Raw genomic sequence first — 20,785 nt, forward strand, 5'->3', positions numbered from 1 at the left:
ATCCTGGCATCTCTTTTATAGAGTTCTTCAGTGTATTGTTTCCATCTTCCTTTTATTTCATGTCGGTCAGTCAATGTGTTTCCCTGTTGATTATTCAACATTCCTACTCTTTGTTTAAATTTCCCTTTAATTTCTTTTATCTTTTGGAATAGGGCTCTTGTTCTTCCTTTTTTGTTGTCCTCTTCTATTTCTATACAATAATTATTGTAATAGTTCTCTTTGTCCCTACGTACTAGTCATTGTATTGTTGCATTTAGGGTTCGGACTGTGTTTCCTTCTCTCTTTAACCATTTTAAGAGTTCCTTCAGTCATCCATTGAGGTCTTTCTTTTTAAGTAAAAGTATTGTCTTTTTGCATTCTTCCCTGATAATGTCTCAGACTTCACTCCATAGTTCTTCTGGTTCTCTATCAACTAAGTTTAAAGCCTCAAACCTGTTCCTTATTTGATCTTTATACACTTCTGGGATGTTATTTAAATTGTATTTTGACATTATGATTGCTTTGTTCTTCTTTAGCTTTACTCTGATTTTCGATATGACCAGTTGATAGAGAATTTTTCTCCATGGGATCTTTTGCTGGGAGTCCTTGAAGAACTTTGAAAGACACAGGCTTGAAGCAAAAAGGTAGGCCTTTATTCTTTACAAGCATATGCAGGGTCAGCCTCCCAGAAACATCCAGGAGAGAGTGCACTGAGACACTGTGTGCAAGCTCTTTTACAGAGTAGTTACAGCATGTGACTGATTCACCAATCTCATGAGTTCCTGCCCACCCAACATCACAGTTCCTCCTCTCTACAATCATTCCAAACCAATCAGAAAGCATTAGGCAATCCTGCTTCAGATTCTAAAATCCTGTCCATCTTGTGAAGATGACCATTGTTCTGCTGTCCACCTTGACTAATGAATTTTCAGGCCAGTACCATTGTAAATGTGCTTTCAAGCATCCCTGTACTTTCATTGTTCTGATCGGCCACATTGACCCAGGTACACCTGGAGATATTTGAACAGGTTCCTTGAGTTAAGTTTGCCTCAACTTAGGGTGTTTGGGAATGTATGAGCACCCCCAGTTCTATTCCTTTGCCATGTCCTTATACTTTCTCAGAAATCCCATTTCCTTTCTTATAAAATACATAGCTCAAGAGAGGGGATCATTTAAACACTTTAGCTTCATTTTGAAGCCACACAGACTAAGGAACAGACTGGGTGACTCTGGCTAACTAGTATCAGCCTCAGAGATATAGAGGAGGCAGGCCACACCCAGAATACCTTTTTCTTAATGAAAACACATTTATAAAGTTGTAAATATAATATAACACACTGGGTTATTTTAAAATCATTGTAAAATCTCACTATTTCTCTTCATTAAACCCTTTGATTATGCTGTAAAACTTTTTCCTCTAGATGGCATTATTGCTATATACAAGAATCAAATATTAGCTATTTCTCCCTGTTACATCAATCACAGCTTCTTCTCACAGATTAAACACTCCTTTATTTAAACAATAGGGTAATCAATATATGTCAGTCATGCATTGGCCAAGTCTTGGCAAAGAAACAGAAGGTCCCTGTGACTGCTGCCGTTGCAACAGGTTTTGCTTACAGATCTGATCGAGGCCTATGGAAATTTAGGGTGCTTTGTGAGCCTAAATCTCAGGTCTTAATAGGCCTACAAGCCTATGCTTAACTCCTTATGATTATAAAACGTATGCCTTCTTAATAGCTATGATCATATATATATGGATATATAAAATTCCCCATTACAGTTCATGATCTATACCGCAGTCTGCTCCTGGTCTTGTTTTCACAGAAAGTATGGAACTTCTACATCTTCTGCTACCAATTATATAATCAATTTGATTCCTATATTGACCATTTGGTGATGTCCACGTGTACAGTCGTCTTTTCAGTTGCTCAAAAAATGTGGTTGCAAGAAACCAATTATTGGCATCACAGAATTCAATAAGTCTTTCTCCTGCTTGATTTCTATCTCCTAAACCCCATTTCCCCACAATTCCTAGTTCTTCTTTGTTCCCTACTTTCGCATTCCAGTCTCCCATGATTAGGATTATTAATTGTAACTCGTTTATAAAGTGCCTAAAATTTATTAAGTGCTGTACTATGACTACAAACCAAAACAGTCCTTGCCTTCAGGTTTACAGTGTAGTAAAAGGGACACAAGATAAAAAAGGAGATGAGGATTGAAGGGGAAAATATGCAGACTGAGGTACTACTAATTGTTAAAGTAACAAAGTTCTTATAATGACCAAGTAGAGTGGAAACAGTTCAGGGGAGGACAAGAGGCAGATGTAAGCTGGTCTTTGAGCTGAGCCAGTGGAATGAACCCCCAGTTCTGCCTCTCATCAGCAGCCAGATGGAATGGCAGCCAATAAAAGAGTGCTGGGAGAATGGAGGAGCTACCTGCCTGTCCCACCACACACTCTGCTGCAGTCAGGAGAGTTTGAGTATCTCTAGACATCCTTTTTAAAGTGCATTCTTTTTTAAAAAAAGATTGCAAAATTATTTCTTTAAAAAGGGAGAAAGAGAAAAAAGGGAAAACGGAAAAAACAACCATAACTGTCAGATTACAGTAATAACACAGTAAGCATCACTACAACCATCTTAGTTTACACATACAGATCGATATTTGCCATTGGGCAGAGCAATCCAACTCATGGGAAGCTGGTGTAAGTTGTGCAAGAGAAGCCAGCGCAAAGTTCCACCCCATCCAATTACCATTCAGGAGCCACTCGGTTGGCTGAACGCTGGCTCAGCTGGAAGCTGCATGCAGAAACTAGAAAGAAAAAGCCTGCTCTCCCAAATACCGCTATCGGGGAGTAAGCCCTCGCCATTGACTTCTGTTGCAATTATTTTCTTAGTCTGACCTTTTCCCTGGCATAACTTTTGCCTGGAGTGGGACCAGCAGAAGTGCTCTGAACATGAATTGGATATGGCCTAAGTCCCCTCACCTCGGCCCCTCCCTGACACACCCCTTTTTCGGGGCTTACACTGGCTCCACTTGCACCATTCTTGGCTGAGATGGTTGTGTCCCTGCTCAGCCGGGCTGGCCCAGCTAAAGGGCTTATGCTGGTGTAGTTTTCCTGAGCTGGGACTCAACCAGCTCAGCAGGAGATCCATTGCATCCAACTCCCCTCAGTCCAGTATATATGCAAGTTGAATTGCGCCCCAAATGTCTGAATAGATATCCAAGTGAAGTTGGTGTTTACAAGCAGTATGTTCAAACATAGCAAGGGCATTAAAACCTTCAGACTGTTGCATAATAGATGGTGGGTATTTATCCTTCCAGGGTCAAAGTTTAAATCTCTTAGCGACCACAAGGGCTCGCAAAATCCATTTTTGTTGTCCTGCCATTAATCCGCATACTCCAGGAATATAATCTAAAAGTATATGAACATCCATAAATGTCAAGGATATAGCCAATACAAAACTGATGTGTACAAAATGAAAATATCACGGGATCTGCCCACATCGTATGCCTCAATAAGGCATTTCCAGCATCATACTTCGAGCATCTATCTGAATTAGACAATGCCTTCCTATAGAGATGTTGTGGAGTCCCAGATACCCTAAATATCAATCAATCAATTAATTAATTACAATTTTAAATTTAAGGAAATGTTCCATATAGATTCTAAGGCACCTTCCCATTGTTTATGTTGTATAACATATTTTGACTTTGTTTTCTATTTTTCCCTAAGTTCCTGAACTTCTATATTACAGGCTTCCAATAAACATTTGTAAACGATAGTTACAAGTTTAGCTTTCTGTCAATATTCAATTATTCCTTCCAACAATTTAGGAAATATTAAAGAACTCGAAGCAGACTGTCCACAGACACCAACAGGTGTTGTAATTGAAATAGTAACAATAATAATAATAATAATAATAATGAATTGCTTCCCTTGAAGCATCCTGATGTACAGTATAATAACATATATAAAACAGTTACATAAATATCTATTACAAATATGAAAACAATTTTTTAAAAACTATTATAAACATCAAAAAAGTTTAAAACAACAGCACATACACAACATGAATTCAAATTCAAGACAAATGCCAACTGGGTTAAAGATTTTAGAAGGCTTGTTGAAAAAGGAATGTCTTTAGCAGGCACTGAAAAGACAACAGTCTGATATGCGGTGGGAGGGAGTTCCAAAGAGAAGGTGCCACCACACTAAAGGCCCAATTCTGAAATCATGTAGACAGGAAGGACCTCCTGATCGTATGATCTGTAAGATGCCTTCTCCTGCAGAAAGCAATGTGTGATTGGGTATGCAGGGGATGAGACAATCTTTTAGGTATCCTGATCCTAACCATATATTTAATTATTTATTATTTACAGGCATACCCCACTTAAAGTCGCTTCACTTAAAGTCGCCTCTCTATAAAGTACATGCTCCATACTCCACCATACCCCACTTTAATGTACACGCTTCACAATAATGGACACTTAATGGCATGACGCCGCTGCCATCTAGTGGCGATTGCAGTGCAGTACATGCATAGATAATTGCTTCACTTTAAGTACATTTTCACTTTACATACATGCTCTGGTCCCATTGCGTATATTAAAGCGGGATATGCCTGTATTTGTTAAATTTATATCCCGACCTTCCTTCCTACTGGCACCTTGAACATAGCCTGGTAGCCAATTGGCAACCAGTGCAATTCTTTCAGCAGCAATATAACATGATGGTGATATTCAGTGAGCAATTGAGCCACCACATTTTGCACTACCTGCATCTTCCGGGTCAGCCTCAAGGGCAGCCCCACACAGAGTACATTGTAGTAATCCAGCCTGGAGGTTACCAGTGCATGGATAACAGTGGTCAGGCTATCCCAATACAGAAACATCTGTGAGCCATAGCTGTCTTAGCAACCAAAGCTGGTAAAAGTCACTCTAAGCCATGAGATCACCTGGGCCTGTAGGGACAGAGAGGTCCAGGAGCACCCCCTGACTATGACCCTGCTCCTTCAGAGGGAATATAACTGCATCTAAAGCAGGCAGTTGACCAATTATCCAGACTCAGGAACCACCCACCCACAGTTCCTCCATCTTGCTAGCATTCAGAATCAGCTTATTGGTCCTCATCCACCACCAACTCTAGATGTCAGTCCAGGGTTTGCATGGCCTCTCCTAATTCAAATGTTACAGAGAAATAGAGCTGGCTATCATCAGCATAATGCCGACAGCTTGCCCCAAATCTCCAGAGAATTGCTCCCAATGGCTTCATGTAGATGATAAATAGCACTGGGGTCAGGATGGTACTCTATGGCACCCCGCAGCACAACTGAAAAATAATCACCCAGTGCTATTCTCTGAAACTGACCCTTGAGATAGGACCAGAACCACTGTAAAACAGTGCCTCCCATTCCCATCTCAGGAGGATACCATGGCCAATGGTATCAAAAGCCACTAAGAGATTAAATTAGGAGGTACAGAGCATGCTTATCAAATTTGCAGATGATACAAAATTTTGGAGCACTGCTAATACCGTGGAAGACAGAAATAAAATTCAAAGGGACCTTGATAGGCTGGAGCATTGGGCTGAAAACAACAGAATGAAATTCAGCAGGGATAAATGCAAAGTTCTACACTTAGGAGAAAGAAACCAAATGCACAGGATGGGAGATACTTGGCTCAGCAATACGACATGTGCGAAGGATCTTGGAATTGTCATTGATCACAAGCTGAATATGAGCCAACAGTGCAATGTGGCTGCAAAAAAGGCAAATGCTATTTTAGGCTGCATTAACAGAAGCATAGTTTCCAAATCGCATGAAGTATTAGTTCCCCTCTATTCAGCAGTGGTTGGGCCTCATCATGAGTACTGCGTCCAGTTCTGGTCCCTGTACTTCAAGAAGGATGCCGACAAACTGGAACAGGTTCAAAGGAGGGCAACAACGATGATCAGGAGACTGGGAACAAAGCCCTATGAGGAGAGACTGAAAGAACAGGGCATGTTTAGCCTGGAGAAGAGAAGACTGAGGGGAGATATGATAGCAAATAAATAAATTGGTCTGATATATTCTATATAACCTGACTGACGTCATATACTATCAGTGAATTACTTTGTATTAGCCATCCAGTAATCTAAAGCATAATGATGAACTCCCTACACTGCTGTATATATTTGACCATGTTGCATCAGAAAAAGAGAGAGAAAGGAACCCATGCTGTCTTGTATAAAAAGTCTTCTGTGTATAAGATTGGGATATAACTTTATAAACCAGAAAAGAGCACCTTTTCTTTTCCAGCAGGTTCGCTTCTCTTGTTAATAAGTCATCCTTACCAAGACATTTCATAATGAGAAATAGTTCCCAGGATTACTGTAAACAAAAGCTGTACCCATGTTAGTCACACTAAGAGTAATTCATAGATGTGTAACTTAGAAGCAAAGACCACCAGTGTTGAAACAATGATCCTCCAACATCAACTTCGTTGGACTGCCCATGTTGTTCAAATGTATGATCACCGTCTTCGAAAGCAGCTACTTTACTCCCAACTTAAGGATGGAAAACGGAACATCAGTGGACAGCAAAAGAAGTTTAAAGATGTTCTCAAAGCTAATCTTAAAAAATGTGACATGAGCATCGAGAACTGGGAAGCCTTGGCCCATGAGCGTCCCAATTGGAGGTAGGCCATTATCAAAGGTGCTATGGACTTTGAAGAAGCACAAGTACAGGGCGAAATGGACAAACAAGCTAAGTGGAAGGCACATCTAGCAAATCCTCATCGTGACCATCTTCCATCTCGAAACCTATGTCCTCACTGTGGGAGGTTGTGTGGATCCAGAATTGGCCTCCACAATCACTTACAGACCCACTGTTAAAGATGTTACCCTGGAAGGCAATCTAACTCGGCCACAAGTGATCGCCAATGAATGAATGAAGGTTTATTAATTTCCATGAGTCTACTCTGAGTAGACCTTAGTTGGATACAACACCAAGTGTCTGTAATTCTAGATATATCTACAGAAATAAGTCACATTCAGTTCAAAGGCACTTTCCCCCAGCTATAGAACTGCAGCTTAAGGGTACTATTAACTTCTCCTATTTCTTTTCCTTACTTTGCAAAAAGTGAAATAGGGGAGGAACTCACTTGATGTCTACCTGGCTTTATATCCTGGTTTATGTCCACGTGACCTAGAATCTCATAGAATTATAGAATAGTAGAGTTCGATGGGGCCTACAAGGCCATCAAGTCCAACCCCCTGCGCAATGCAGGAATCCAAATCAAAGCATTCCTGACAGATGGCTGTCCATCTGAATGCCTCCAGTGTCGGAGAGCCCACTACCTCTCTAAGTAATTGGTTCCCACTGTCGTACAGCTCTCACAGTTGGGAGTGTTTTTCCTGATGTTCAGTCGAAATCTGGCTTCCTGCAGCTTGAGCCCATTATTCCGTGTTCTACACTCTGGGACGATCGAGAAGAGATCCCAGCCCTCCTCTGTATGACAACCTTTCATGAACTTGAAGAGTGCTATCATATCTCCCCTCAGTCTTCTCTTCTCCAGGCTAAACATGCCCAGTTCTTTCAGTCTCTCCTCATAGGGCTTTGTTTCCAGTCCCCTGATCTTCCTTGTTGTCCTCCTCTGAACCTGTTCCAGTTTGTCCGCATCCCTCTTGAAGTGAGGAGACAGAACTGGATGCAGTATTCAAGATGAGGCCTACCCAGTGCTGAATAGAGGGCAACTTAATACTTCATGCGATTTGGAAACTATGCTTCTGTTAATGCAGCCTAAAATAGCATTTGCCTTTTTTGCAGCCACATCACACTGTTGGCTCATATTCAGCTTGTGATCAATGACAATTCCAAGATCCTTCTCACATGTCGTATTGCTGAGCCAAGTATCTCTCATACTGTGCATTTGGTTTCTTTTTCCTAAGTGTAGAACTTTGCATTTATCCCTGTTGAATTTCATTCTGTTGTTTTCAGCCCAATGCTCCAGCCTATCAAGGTCCCTTTGAATTTTGTTTCTGTCTTCCACAGTATTAGCTGTGCCCCCCCAATTTGGTATCATCTGCAAATTTGATAAGTATGCTCTGTACCTCCTCAGACAAGTCGTTAATAAAAATGTTGAAGGGCACTGGGCCCAGGACCGAGCCCTGTGGTACCACACTCTTTACTTCTGCCCAGTTTGAGAAGGAACCCTTGATAAGCACTCTTTGAGTATGATTCTGCTGCCAACCGTGGATCCACCTGATAGTTGTTCCATCCAGCCCACATTTAGCTAGCTTGCTAACCAGAATATCATGGGGCACTTTGTCAAAAGCTTTGCTGAAGTTGAGATATATTATGTCCACAGCATTCCCACAGTCTACAAGGGAGGTTACCCGATCAAAAAATGAGATAAGATTAGTTTGGCAGGATTTGTTCTATATAAATCCATGTTGGCTTCTAGTAAACACTGCATTGTTTTCATGGTGCTTACAAATTGACTGCTTTATAATCTGCTCCAGAGTTTTTCCAGGGATTGATGTTAGGCTGACTGGTCTATAGTTTCCTGGTTCCTCCTTTTCGCCCTTTTTGAAGATAGGGACAACATTAGCTCTCCTCCAGTCATCCAGCACTGCACCAGTCCTCCACAATTTCACAAAGATAATTGCAAAGACCTGGCCTTGTATATTGTGGCATGGATTGAAAATCAGAAATAGAAGCCTAAGTATTACAACAAATGTGACCTGAATATAAACTATAGCTAATATTTGTGTCATGCAGCCCTGATGTCACTGCACATAGTCGTAGCATGTCATGTAACATATTGCTCATAGTGCTATTCTGGGATGTGCATGCACAGGTGGTGTTTGCAGTCTTCCTCTACTAAGGGATATATTTCTCAGATGCCTAATTCAAATCATCTGCAGATAATGTTACACAGTTCTCAGAACATCCCAACTGTCTGTGGAATTGAAAGTTTTATGTAAGCTACTTTCTACCAGTATCCAAATATTTGTTGGAAAAAAGTATTTGGACTGTTTATATGTTTCATAAATCTTCTTTGTATTTTAAAGATATGATATATGGCCCGGTTATAAGTTCAGTGGCTTCTTATTTAATTGGAAATAATCAAAGGGTGTTTCCAAATGGACCTTTTTTGATGCTTTCTTCATGGTTCATTATGAGTTTTTTTTCACGGGGTGTCCACATGACACCATAATCCTTTGGAAAGCATCCCATGCCTTTTCCTCCTTCTATCAGTTTTTTTCCTGATACAGATAGACCATTTTTTATGAAATAGCTGAAACAGAGGTGGGGGAAAAACTTAATTGTGGATGTCTCTTTGCATTTTTATCCCTCAGGTTTTGATTGGTGCAGTTTTGACATGGGCAGTGACATTCTCAGGAGGCTATCCTCTAACCACGTCACTTCTTTTCCAGTTGCTGCTCACCTGATAACACCTGAGCCATTATGTTGCAGTCCACCATTACTGCCATCTTTGCCTTTACTTTACATGCTTGCAGGGTTTGGTTGTGGGGTTTGGGGTTGTTGTTGTTTTGTACAAATAATGATTCTGAACAGCTCTTTCTTAGGACCTGTGAAAGTGGGCACATTTCCCAGCTCGTTGTTCTGGAGATCTTCCAGAATTATGGTATCACTTTATAATGAACCATCGAAATACACATTTCTGACTTTTAATACAAGGAAGTAAGTGCCAGTTACATTTTACGTGTGCCATTTTAAGGAACATATAGGCCATGTTTTACAAATGTGTAATGCAAATTACAGCATGTGTGTGTACTGGTGGAAAATATATGATGTCTTGTGGTAAACCAGAATCTTATTTATTTTTTTATTTAAGGGAATTTTCTGAATTCTGAAGTATCTTAATTTTAAAATTAAAAAGTCAGCTCCATATGGAAACAGTAACACTTCCCTTCATACTACAGTGAAGTCTAGCAAGTAGTTATTCTGTATTACAAACCATCTCTACTTCCTCAGTTCACCAATTGGTACTACTTCTAGACCTTCCTCATCTAGTCACCATTTTGTACATATGTGAAGTCAGAGGAAGTTGTATTTGATAGGACTAACTTGATTAGAAAGGAAGTACTGTTGGAAAACAAGAGGAGTGGATCAATCAAATTTAGACGTTTTAAAATCCAGGAATTCTGGTGAGTTTTTTTTAAAGTGGTATGTACAGGTCTATCAAACACCTGCATGCATTCATAGCAAATAGTTATGTGGGAGGAATGAGAAGAATGGTGAATGTGAAGAGAGGAGCAATGGGAAGGACAACTTCTTTTCATTGTACCAACCAGAAGATTTGGTGCAGGTCCTGATTCAGAAAACAGCTTGAAGGCTGCTCAATTCACCTCAGGGTATGTAATATATAAGCTAGATACTATAAGACCTTCTGATTTTTTGGACTGCAACTGTCATCATCCCTGACCATTGGCCATGCTGGCTAGGGATGATAGGAGTTGTAATCTACAACATCTGGAGGGTACCAAGTTGGAGAAGGTTGCTTTCAGCTGTAAGGGGCTCAAGAAGGCCAGTTATATATAGTGCTTTTGTGAATTCTTTGGCTGCCAGTTTGGTATCCTCTACCCTTTCCAGAACAAGGAACAGACAGCTTGGGGGACAACTCCAGCACCAGGCTTGAGTGGAACCTCAGAACAGTGTCATCATTTCCATGACAGAACCACTGAGCTGCCACTCCCCACTGCTGCCAGCACATGGGGTCCTCAGTGTGCTGCTTTATTCACCGGCCTTCCCATCCTCTGGGCGGGTGGTCTGGTTGGCTTGCTCAGCAGTAATTACAACTCAGTGAACTGAGCAGCCACTTGGTTATGATCATTTCCATGTGGCTGCCACTTTTTATCCACCACAATGCAATGATGACTGGCAGCATCCATCAGATGCCAGACATTGCATTGTGGAAATAAAATGTGGTGGTTGTTCAGTGTTGCTGCTGCCAGGTAAGCTCATTTGGGGGTGGCTAGAGACTGCAGTGTTGCTTGTGTTGGGCCCAAATGGTGGCAGGCAACAAGTGTTGGAGACACAGCAATGCAGGGGGGGAGGGGGAGTCCAAGCAAGATGTCGGCCCCAGCAGGCCCTGTGGCAGGTATGTCCCAATAACTTCTTGATTCAGCTTCTTGCTGACTGCTGATGCTGGGCCTGACTGAGTTTGCTATTAAAGGGAACAACAGAAATGCAACTGAGCTATAAAAGGAATATCCTTGTGAGTCATGTTGGCAGATTACTATATCAACACCAACTGAATTAGGGCTAGTTTGCTATAGACACTTGAATGATTCACTATTCCTTCATCAGTGTTTACTTACCTACTGCACATGTTGAGACAGGACTCAGTATCGCTATAGATCTAGATTTATTACAGAGGAGAAACAGCTGAGAATTTAAAAGAAAAAAGTAATACATTCTAATAATTTACCAAATGATGTACGTTTCTACAGATCACTTCAGTAATGTCCTTCTTATATCCCCTTATATCACATTCTAGCAGTATTTTTTGTAAACTGTTGATACACAAAGATATGCCATGTTCACTGAAACCTGAGTTCAGCATCTAAAAATACCACAGATCCTTATAGTCCGCTGCTTAGGATACTCACCATGCAAGCATTTACCAAGGAAACAGAAAGACAACAGTATGTTTCCATGGGAACATTACATTAAAATGTATCAGTAGTATCAAGTTCACAGGGCATGAAACAGAAAGCCTGAGGAATGATAATTAGAACAAAAACCAACAGGAGACTAGTTGGCCCTAGAGGACTGCAACAGCTCAGTTCTAATATTGATTGATTGATTGATTAAATGTATATCCTGCCCTTCCTCTCAGTAGGAGCCCAGGATGGCAAACAAAACACTAAAAACACCCTAAAACATCTAAAAACCAGACTTTAAAGTATATTAAAACTTCTTTAAAAGCATATTAAAAACATCTTTAAAAATATTTAAAAACACCTTTAGAAATCTTTAAAAACATCTTAAAAAGCAATTCTAACACAGATGCAGGTTGGGATAAAGTCTCTACATAAAAGACATTGAAAGAGGAAGGTCTTCAGCAGGCGCTGAAACGATAACAGAGATGGTGCCTGTTTAATATTTAAGGGGAGGGAATTCCAAAGGATAGGTGCCATAACAGTAAAGTCTACTTCCTATGTTGTGCGGAATGGACCTCCTGGTAAGACGGTATCTGCAGGAGGCCCTCATCGGCAGAGTGCAGCGACTGACAGGGTATATAAGGAGTAGCCTGGTCCCAAGCTGCATAGGGCTTTGTACACCAAAACGAGAGCCTTGAACTTGGCCTGGTAGCTAATGGGCAGCCCATGCAATTCTTTCAGGTGCGGGGTAACATGGTGGCAATACCCTGCCCGAGTGAGCAGTTGTGCCACTGCATTTTGCACCAACTGCAGCTTCCAGATCAACCTCAAGGGCAGCGTCACATAGAGTGCAATATGACCCCATCCAAAGCAGGCAACTGACCAATAATCCGAACTCAGGAACCACCAACCCACAGAGCCTCTGTCTTGCTATGATTCAGACTCAGTTTATTGGCCCTCATCCAGCCCACCACCAAGTCCAGGCAGCAGCGGTCCAGGGCTTGCATGGCATCTCCTGATTCAGATGTTACAAAGAAACAGAGCTAGGTATCATCAGCGTACTGCTGACACCTCTCCCAAAATCTGATGATTTTATTTATTTATTTATTATTTGATTTATATCCCGCCCTTCCTCCCAGCAGGAGCCCAAGGGCTGCACTCCCAATGGCTTCATATAGATGTTAAATAGCATTGGGGACAAGATGGTGCCCTGTGGCACCCCACAGCACAACTGCCAGGGGACTGAAAGACAATCACCTAGTGCTATTCTCTGAAAAAGACCCTGGAGATAGGATTGGAACACCTATAAAACAGTGCCTCCAATACCCATCTCACCAAGCTGGCCCAGAAGGATACCATGGTCAATGGTATCAAAAGCCACCAAGAGATCAAGTAAGAATAACAGGGTCACACTCCCCCGTCCTTCTCCTGATAAAGGTCATCCATCAGGGCAACCAAGGCTGATTCAGTCCCATAACCAGTCCTGAACCCAGATTGGAATGGGTCAACATAATCTGTTTCATCCAAGGGTACTTGCAATTGCTGCACCACAACCGTCTCAATCAACTTCTCTAAAAATGGGGCATTTGCAACTGGATGGTAGTTGTCACAAATCAATGGGTCCAGGGTGAGCTTTTTCAGGAGTGGTCAGATCACTGCCTCTTTCATGGTGGCTGGGACCACTCCCTCCTACAACGACACATTGACCACACCCTGGATCCACTCGGTCAAACCCCCTTGGCCAGGTTTAATAAGCCGAAAAGGGTAAGAGTCAAGAGGATACATTGCTGGCTGCATCATCGCAAGTACCTTGTCCACATCATCAGGCCACATCAAATGAAACCAATCCCAAGAAGTTGCAGCAGATGTTGCACTAGACACCTCACTAGGGCTACAGTAGATGTGGATGGAGCATCAAGATTTCTACAGAGGCAAGCAACATTACACTCAACATGCCTTGCAAACAATTCACAGTGGGCCTGTGAAGGGTCTAAAACTCCATTCCCTGAAGTTGATGTCAACAGACCCCTGACAATATGGAAAAGCTCCAGTGGATGGCTACTTGAGGATGCGATGGAAGCAGAGAAGTGGGCCTTCTTCTCCACCCTCACTGCCACACAGTAGGCACAGTTATGATGTTTTGCTTGTGCCCTGATAAGCCTCACACCCACTTGCACTCTAACCATTGTCCAGCCTATTTCATTGCCCGTAGTTCACTGGTGTACCAAGGTGTAAACTGGGCTCCACAATGCCGAAGAGGGCACTCAGGGGCAACCATGTTAAGAGCCTGATGCATCTCGTTGTTCCACAGCATGACAAGGGCTTCAGCAGGGTCACCTGCTGTATCTTTTGGAAACTCCCCCAGGGCATTTTGGAATCCACTGGATTCCATTAGTCTCCAGGGGTGGACCATCTTAATCTGACCACCACTCCTGCAGGGGAGAATCGGAGCTATAAATCTAAACTTCACCAGGAAGTAGTCTAACCATGACAATGGGGTGATATCCACTCCCCCTATCTCCAGAACAGCCCTTCCTCCATCTGGAGCAAAAACCAAATCGAGGGTGTGCCCTGCCCTATGTGTCGGACTGGTGACAACTTGACACAGTTCCATGGTCATCATGGAGGCCATGAAGACCCGAGCCGGAACACTAGAGGCAGCCTCAGTATGGACACTGAAATCACCCAGGACTATTGTTCTGGGCTCCTCCAATACCACAGCCAAGATGGACTCCGCTAGCTTGGTCAGAGAAGCTGCCGGGCAGCAGGGTGGACGGTACACCAGCAGCAACTCTACTTTACTGTCTCCTTGGCCAGCTGCAGGCCCTCACAGTCAGCTCCAAGACAGAGTGCTTTCCTGATGACAGAGATGGAAGTTCTGTAGACCACAGCAACCCCTCCTCCCCCCTCCCTGCAGCCTGTGCTGGTGTTTCACCGAGTATCCAGGTGGGCAAAGCCAGATCAACTCCTCCCAGCTCACTGACCCAGGTCTTGGTAATACACACCAAATCGGCACCCTCATCCATGATCAAATCATGGATGATTGTGGTCGTATGATATACTGATCCAGCATTAAACAACAGCATACACAGGCCAGTGGGCACAGCAGATGAGCAATCAGGAACCCATCAATGGGAAGAGTGGGAGTGAGGAAAAAGGCATAGATAGCCTTGCTCTCATCTTCTGTGGTAGCTCATCACCTCCCCATGGCTATACCTCCCTCTCCCTATGATCACTGGGACTGAGGTGGCATCACCCATGTCCCTCCTTACCAAGATTCCTCCTAAACACCTGATATGGACACAAGAGCTCACCAACAAAACCTACCAGAACCAGTTATCTTCGTACACCTCTGAGAGAATTGAGAACAGCCAGACCCACTCAGTATCTTTCAAACAGGGCACATCTACTCCCCCCATGTCTCACACCCAAGGAGGGCCCGCCTTCTGTCAGTTGCAGACTCTCACTCTGAAGACATGTGGCAACTTCCTCCTATCATTCAGTTCACTGCACAGGCTCTCACCATCCCCAGGAACTAAGCATGCCCGTTACACCCTCTCTACTACTAATCTCCTCTAGATTGGTTAAAAAAAAATAGAAGGGGACAGCGCCCATGCCCTCAGGACCCCCTAAGGATGATACCCTTTCTTGTCACCCCTTTGGTGGTGACCCTGGCAGCAGCAGACCCACTACCCAAGGGCTGCTGGGCTTTTATGCCCCATGACCCAGCCAGGAGCTGATGCAAGAGGGTGCAAGATTGACTACAGCCTCTCTCTGGATTCAGGGTCAGGCGGGGGTAATCATTACACCAATCCTGTAAGATAAAATAGCGGTAGTGTTCTCGTTATTGCAGATTAGGGATGAGGCTGAGAGAGGATGGCTTGTCTAAGACCATTTAGTTCATGGCAGATACGAAATTTGAACTGGGGACTTCTTGATCCACAGCTCAGCCTCTTAGCCCCTATATGGGCCCTAGGTGAAGCCATACCACTGTAGCTCAGTGTAGGCTTCATATGCAAGGGGTCCAATCCCTTCCTTTAGGAATATTTATTGTTCATTTATTTATTTACTAAATGTATATCCTGCCCTTTCTCACAGAAGCAGCCCAGGGTGGCATACATACAGTAAGAGTGCAGCATGGTAGCCATTTAGCATGACCACCACATGAATGAATAACCCCCGTAAGATATCTGCCTGTTCTATGATGCCTTACATTTTGCCCAGCTCCCTTCCCATTACACCAGATGTAAGGAACCTTAGGCCGTCCTGATGTTGCTGAACTACATCATCAGTGGGCATCATCATGCTTGCTAGAATTGATGGGAATTATAGTTCAGCAACTCCTGGAGGACCAAAGGTTCCCTGCACCTGCATTACGTCATGTCTTCCCTGTGTTCATGATTACTGCTGGACACCTTTTCTAACCTCCAGTCGATGGCATCCCATTGTGTGGATTTGATTTCACACCAGCAACAATGGGGGAGGGGAACTGACAAGAAAATAAGCCATAAGGACCTTTCCCTCCTATCTTGCTCCAATGGCGAGGCTATGAGTTGGATGCTCTCTCTCAGACTTAGTGGGGTGTGGCATTGTAGAACCCACAATCCACTCTATGCTGGAAATAGCTATGGTGAGTAGCATGGGAGAGGTTTCCTATAATGAGAACAGAGACACAGCTGAAACAGGCACAACTTTTGTTGAATAGCAGAGGTGATCAGCAAATGCATTTACACAAGTTACTAGCCTAGCAGAATTCTTACTAGTCTGCCCACCCACCAGTAAATGCATGAATTAGAAAGCAGATTAAAATTAAAAACTGCTGCTTATGATCCATGCCCTGCTGTAGCAGAATTCTTGCAAAACAAAAACCCCAAAGAAACAAGAGAAGCAGACATACAGGTATACAGGGGCAGATGTTTTGTTAAGAAGTTTTTCAGAAAGACTGGTGGTTTGTAACAACCCAAAGAATTATTGTGAATTGTGCCTCTATGTTCTACTGTTTCTGTTCACTAAAGTTTCATACCTCTAGTCAGTGTTTCAGTGGCTTCCAATCTGAATTTGTGTTCTTGGTTCATTGATTCAATTTTATATGTCCACTTGTGTCCACTGGGTGTCCAAAAGCTAGGACTGGGTGTTTATCTGGACACAAGACTGTTATTTTAAAAATGCCTTGTGCTAGTGGCAGCAGCCAAAGGTTCACATGCAGTGTGATACATAAAGGCACACAGGCACTGCACTAAGGACTTTCTACATTTAGGTGCTAACTGGATATTAGGTTCTGGGTGACTGGAGTACTAATATAACAGAAAGGTGTGATATAAATTCCTTATAAATAAATATATCAGGTTTTTTTTAAGTAATTTTTTAAAAAAAATGTTTATCTGAGTAGTGGAGTGGGGTACATCTTGTCAAAATGTTTAAGCCCTGCAAATCACCAAAGGGAGGATGTTTGTGGACTGGAGAAGGGTCTGTAGAGAGTTGTGTTTTTTTAAAGGCCCTGTTTAATATTTTAATAAATCTTTGAATAACTCTACTTCTCTAGTACTGCCTCCCCTTGGTGAGTTTGTTCTCCTTTCTCCGCCTCCTTATTTTCTTGAACATTTGGTGAGGTTTATCCAAGATTCTTTTTTAATTCAGCATAAAAGAGCTGGCACCTCAGATATATCATCTCATGCATCGGCCAAAATCCTGCCTAAGGTTGCGCTGTACTCCTCAACATTCTTTCAGATGTGATAACTTTTTAATGGATATGTGCCTAACAGTTTGAAAACAACATAGCCCTCACAACATGCTTAAGTGCTGTGTCTTTCATTGGCAGGCTGTCTCCTCTTAGGTACAAGATCTCTGCCTTATTGTGGGTGCTGTAGTGCACAAGCATGTTTTTTAATTAGCTTTCTCTGTCACAGATATGGTGTCTATAAGAAAAAGAAAAGGCATTATCAGTAATGTTCACACACACACCACTTATAACAGGCATCATTACCAGAACCCTTGCCTTGCCCAGCATCTCTGAAACTATACATTTTTGCAAAGAGGTACAGTCAGTGATTTCCACTGTAAGGAACGGCCACATTAGTGGTTTTCTAGTCTTCTTTACAGCCACCTTTGCCCCCCAAACCTTTCTTTACTTATTTTATTTCCAGAGGTTGTGGAACTGTACACATTTATGGGCCTACGCCCACCAGAACTCCCATTTTGGCCTGTGAGGCTGTTTTGACAAAGCCACACCCACCTAACCCATCAGGTGTAGTAGAACTGGTAAAAACATGGCTGTGACAAAAGGGGGTTTGTACACATCAACCATCACCTGCTTGGCAGCACGTGAAAAGCCATGTGTACAGTGCTTTGCAAGTGCTGATGATTGGCTGATTGCTATGGCTTGCAAAGCTCGCACTTTGCATACTGAGGATCAGGTGATTGTTGGGACTTGCAAAGTGTTATGCCTTTATTTGCACCATTTGGTTTCAACAGGTCACCTGATGTCATTGTGCCATTGGGTGACAGGTGGATGGCCCTGCCCACCTGTCAAACTTGGCCCGTGGGATAGGGGTGGGGGAAAGATAAGGATCTGTCCTACCAGTGGGATTCAATTCACCACCCTTGCTCTATAATGAAGCACCATGAGACACGTGCTTCATGAAGTGGACAGACACAACGACATCCTGGGGAACCACCTGATGAGCCACAGGGAACCACCTGATGAGCAATTACCCATCACCGCTGGGTCCTTCCTGCCAAGCATGAGTGCAATCATTCAAGGCTTGACAAATCACAGAACCATGTCATCAGCATCTCATGATCAACTGTACCAAAGGTCAGGATTAATAGAATGCAGTGTCTCCTATCAGACTCTAGGTAGAGATGATTAGTCAGGGCCACAAGCACAGCCAATGCCTTACCCAGACTGAAAAACAGATTGGGATGGATTTGAATAACTAACGCTAATGTTGACATGACTTTTCAAAGGCAAGGGAGCAATCATTGTTAGCTAGGCTTGAGGTAAGATTGGTATTCAGGGAAATAGACTGAAGCAGAATAAAGGACGGAAGGTGTGAGCTGAAGGCAAAATCAAGCAGCTCTGAGTAGGGACAAACAAGGATAACATTTCCTCGATTAGCACATTCAGGTGGTGAGTACCAAGAAATGGAGCCAAGCAAAGCCTCTGAGAAACAAAAGGGGGATTTCAATATGTTCAGGGGAGCACTGTAGTTTTCAAAAGTACCAAAAAATACCACCAAACTAAGGGGTTCCCCTCAAAAAAGGAACCCCCAACCAAATGAGGATTGAGCATGTTCAGTAGCCACAGAATGTTGAGTCTCAGTTGGAAGAGAAAAATGAAAGACTGGGGTGGTGGGAGTAAAATGAAATGGACTGTTGTGGATGAGCATGGCTGGCTGGAGTCCTGGACAGAGGTGCTCCTGTTATGTGGTGAGAATATACTGCAAGATTTTATTGCAGGTCCTATTTGTCCAATGTCCTTATATAACATGAATAGAATGCATGCCCATATGCTGGGCTTGCCTGACATAATGATTACATATACAACTCACAACCAGTTAGTTAGCCAGTAGCCAATCAGGGCTTCAAAAGGAAAGGCCAGAAAGATTTTTTGAAGTCAGCTGAGGCATCCACCCAAAATAAGATAGATTAATTGCCTCTGTGGTGGCTCAATGACCTTTAAAATGATGTGTGAGCAGGTTTCTGACAACCACACCTCTGGCTATGCCATTTCCATGTAACAGCAAGCACACTTCTTCTATTCTACAAATATGAATAGTTGGTGTTACCAATGCAGTAGGACACTACTGCCGCCCTGGGCTCCTGCTGGGAGGAAGAGAGGGATGTAAATCAAATCATCGTCGTTGTCGTCGTCATCATTATCATCATCATACTGTGTCATTACAACACACTGGCTTAAAGCCTTGAAGTAGCATTAATGTTGCAATTCTTGTATCCAATTTTGGTTTACTGGCACAATAGTTCATAGGATTGGGCTGAGAGACACAGTACCTATAACCATGATTTAGATTCCACAGTCTAGTAAGTATCTTGAGTGAAGTACTAGATATTTGGCACTGGATATTTAACTGATTGTGTCAGTGGATAGCAAGAGGCAGATATGAGTAATCATAATATCAGTGCATAGTATCACATAGAAGACAGCATTATGAAAAGCCGTAGAACTGTCAGGTAGCACCATAAGAGGACAAACAGACAAGCAGTCATTCAACATTACAATTAAAATGTTCAGAAATGGGAGTTGTTTTGGGTTTCAAGAATGAGTTATACAGGAAGAATGAGACCAAGAGTAATTAACAATGATAATTCAGAGATCTGCATATCCAACCAAAAAGTTGATCAGTTTAAATGGCAGATGAGGCAAGAGGATTATTATTATATTTGAATGAATTATTATTCAACTTTTAAAAAATCTTGACTTCCAGATAGTGGCAATGATACGGAAACATTAAAATATAACAAATGGAAAAGTCCCTTGATTTCACATTTTTAAAACCCACGAAACTAAAATGATGTAATGATATTAGAATCTTGAACTGAGATGTCTATATATTCAGAATAGGCAATACAAATGTGACTATCTTATACAGGCCAAAATGAGTTAAATTATCAATATGGGCATTCCATGTGTCTGAATTGTGTGTTCTGTGTGTTCATGTATCCCAGAGGCATCAATCATATGGCATCAAATAGCACCTTGAAAATTATGTGAAAGGCGATTAATAAATTCATAAAATACTACGATTACTACTAGTAGTAGTAGTAATAATAATAACAATAATAATGTGAGGTTATTTTAGATTATAGGAGAATGGTCTCCAGTAGCTCACAAAGCAGCTGCTGTTTTCTTTTATGTATGTTCTGAATATTCATGGCACAAATATCTGTCTTGAAATATCCCTGCTTTGGGAAGCCTAAGAAGTCAGAGCAAATTCTTGCACACAGGTGTAATACTTTAGTCTTTATCAAGAAGTAAGTGGATCACCAAATGCTGCATCAGCCTCAGTCTCTGATAGCACTGGAAAACCAGTTTCCCTATATTTTTGTTGTAACGTTTTGTTAAATTTTACCTATAATTTGATTTCATATCATAGGATTGATTTTCAGATTAGCATAGAGAATCACCTTTTTGTGTTAACACTTTTACATGTTAGGCTTTTGTAACACACATCG

This window comes from Rhineura floridana, chromosome 3 (assembly GCF_030035675.1).
Source record: "Rhineura floridana isolate rRhiFlo1 chromosome 3, rRhiFlo1.hap2, whole genome shotgun sequence".
Classification (NCBI taxonomy): Eukaryota; Metazoa; Chordata; class Lepidosauria; order Squamata; family Rhineuridae; genus Rhineura; species Rhineura floridana.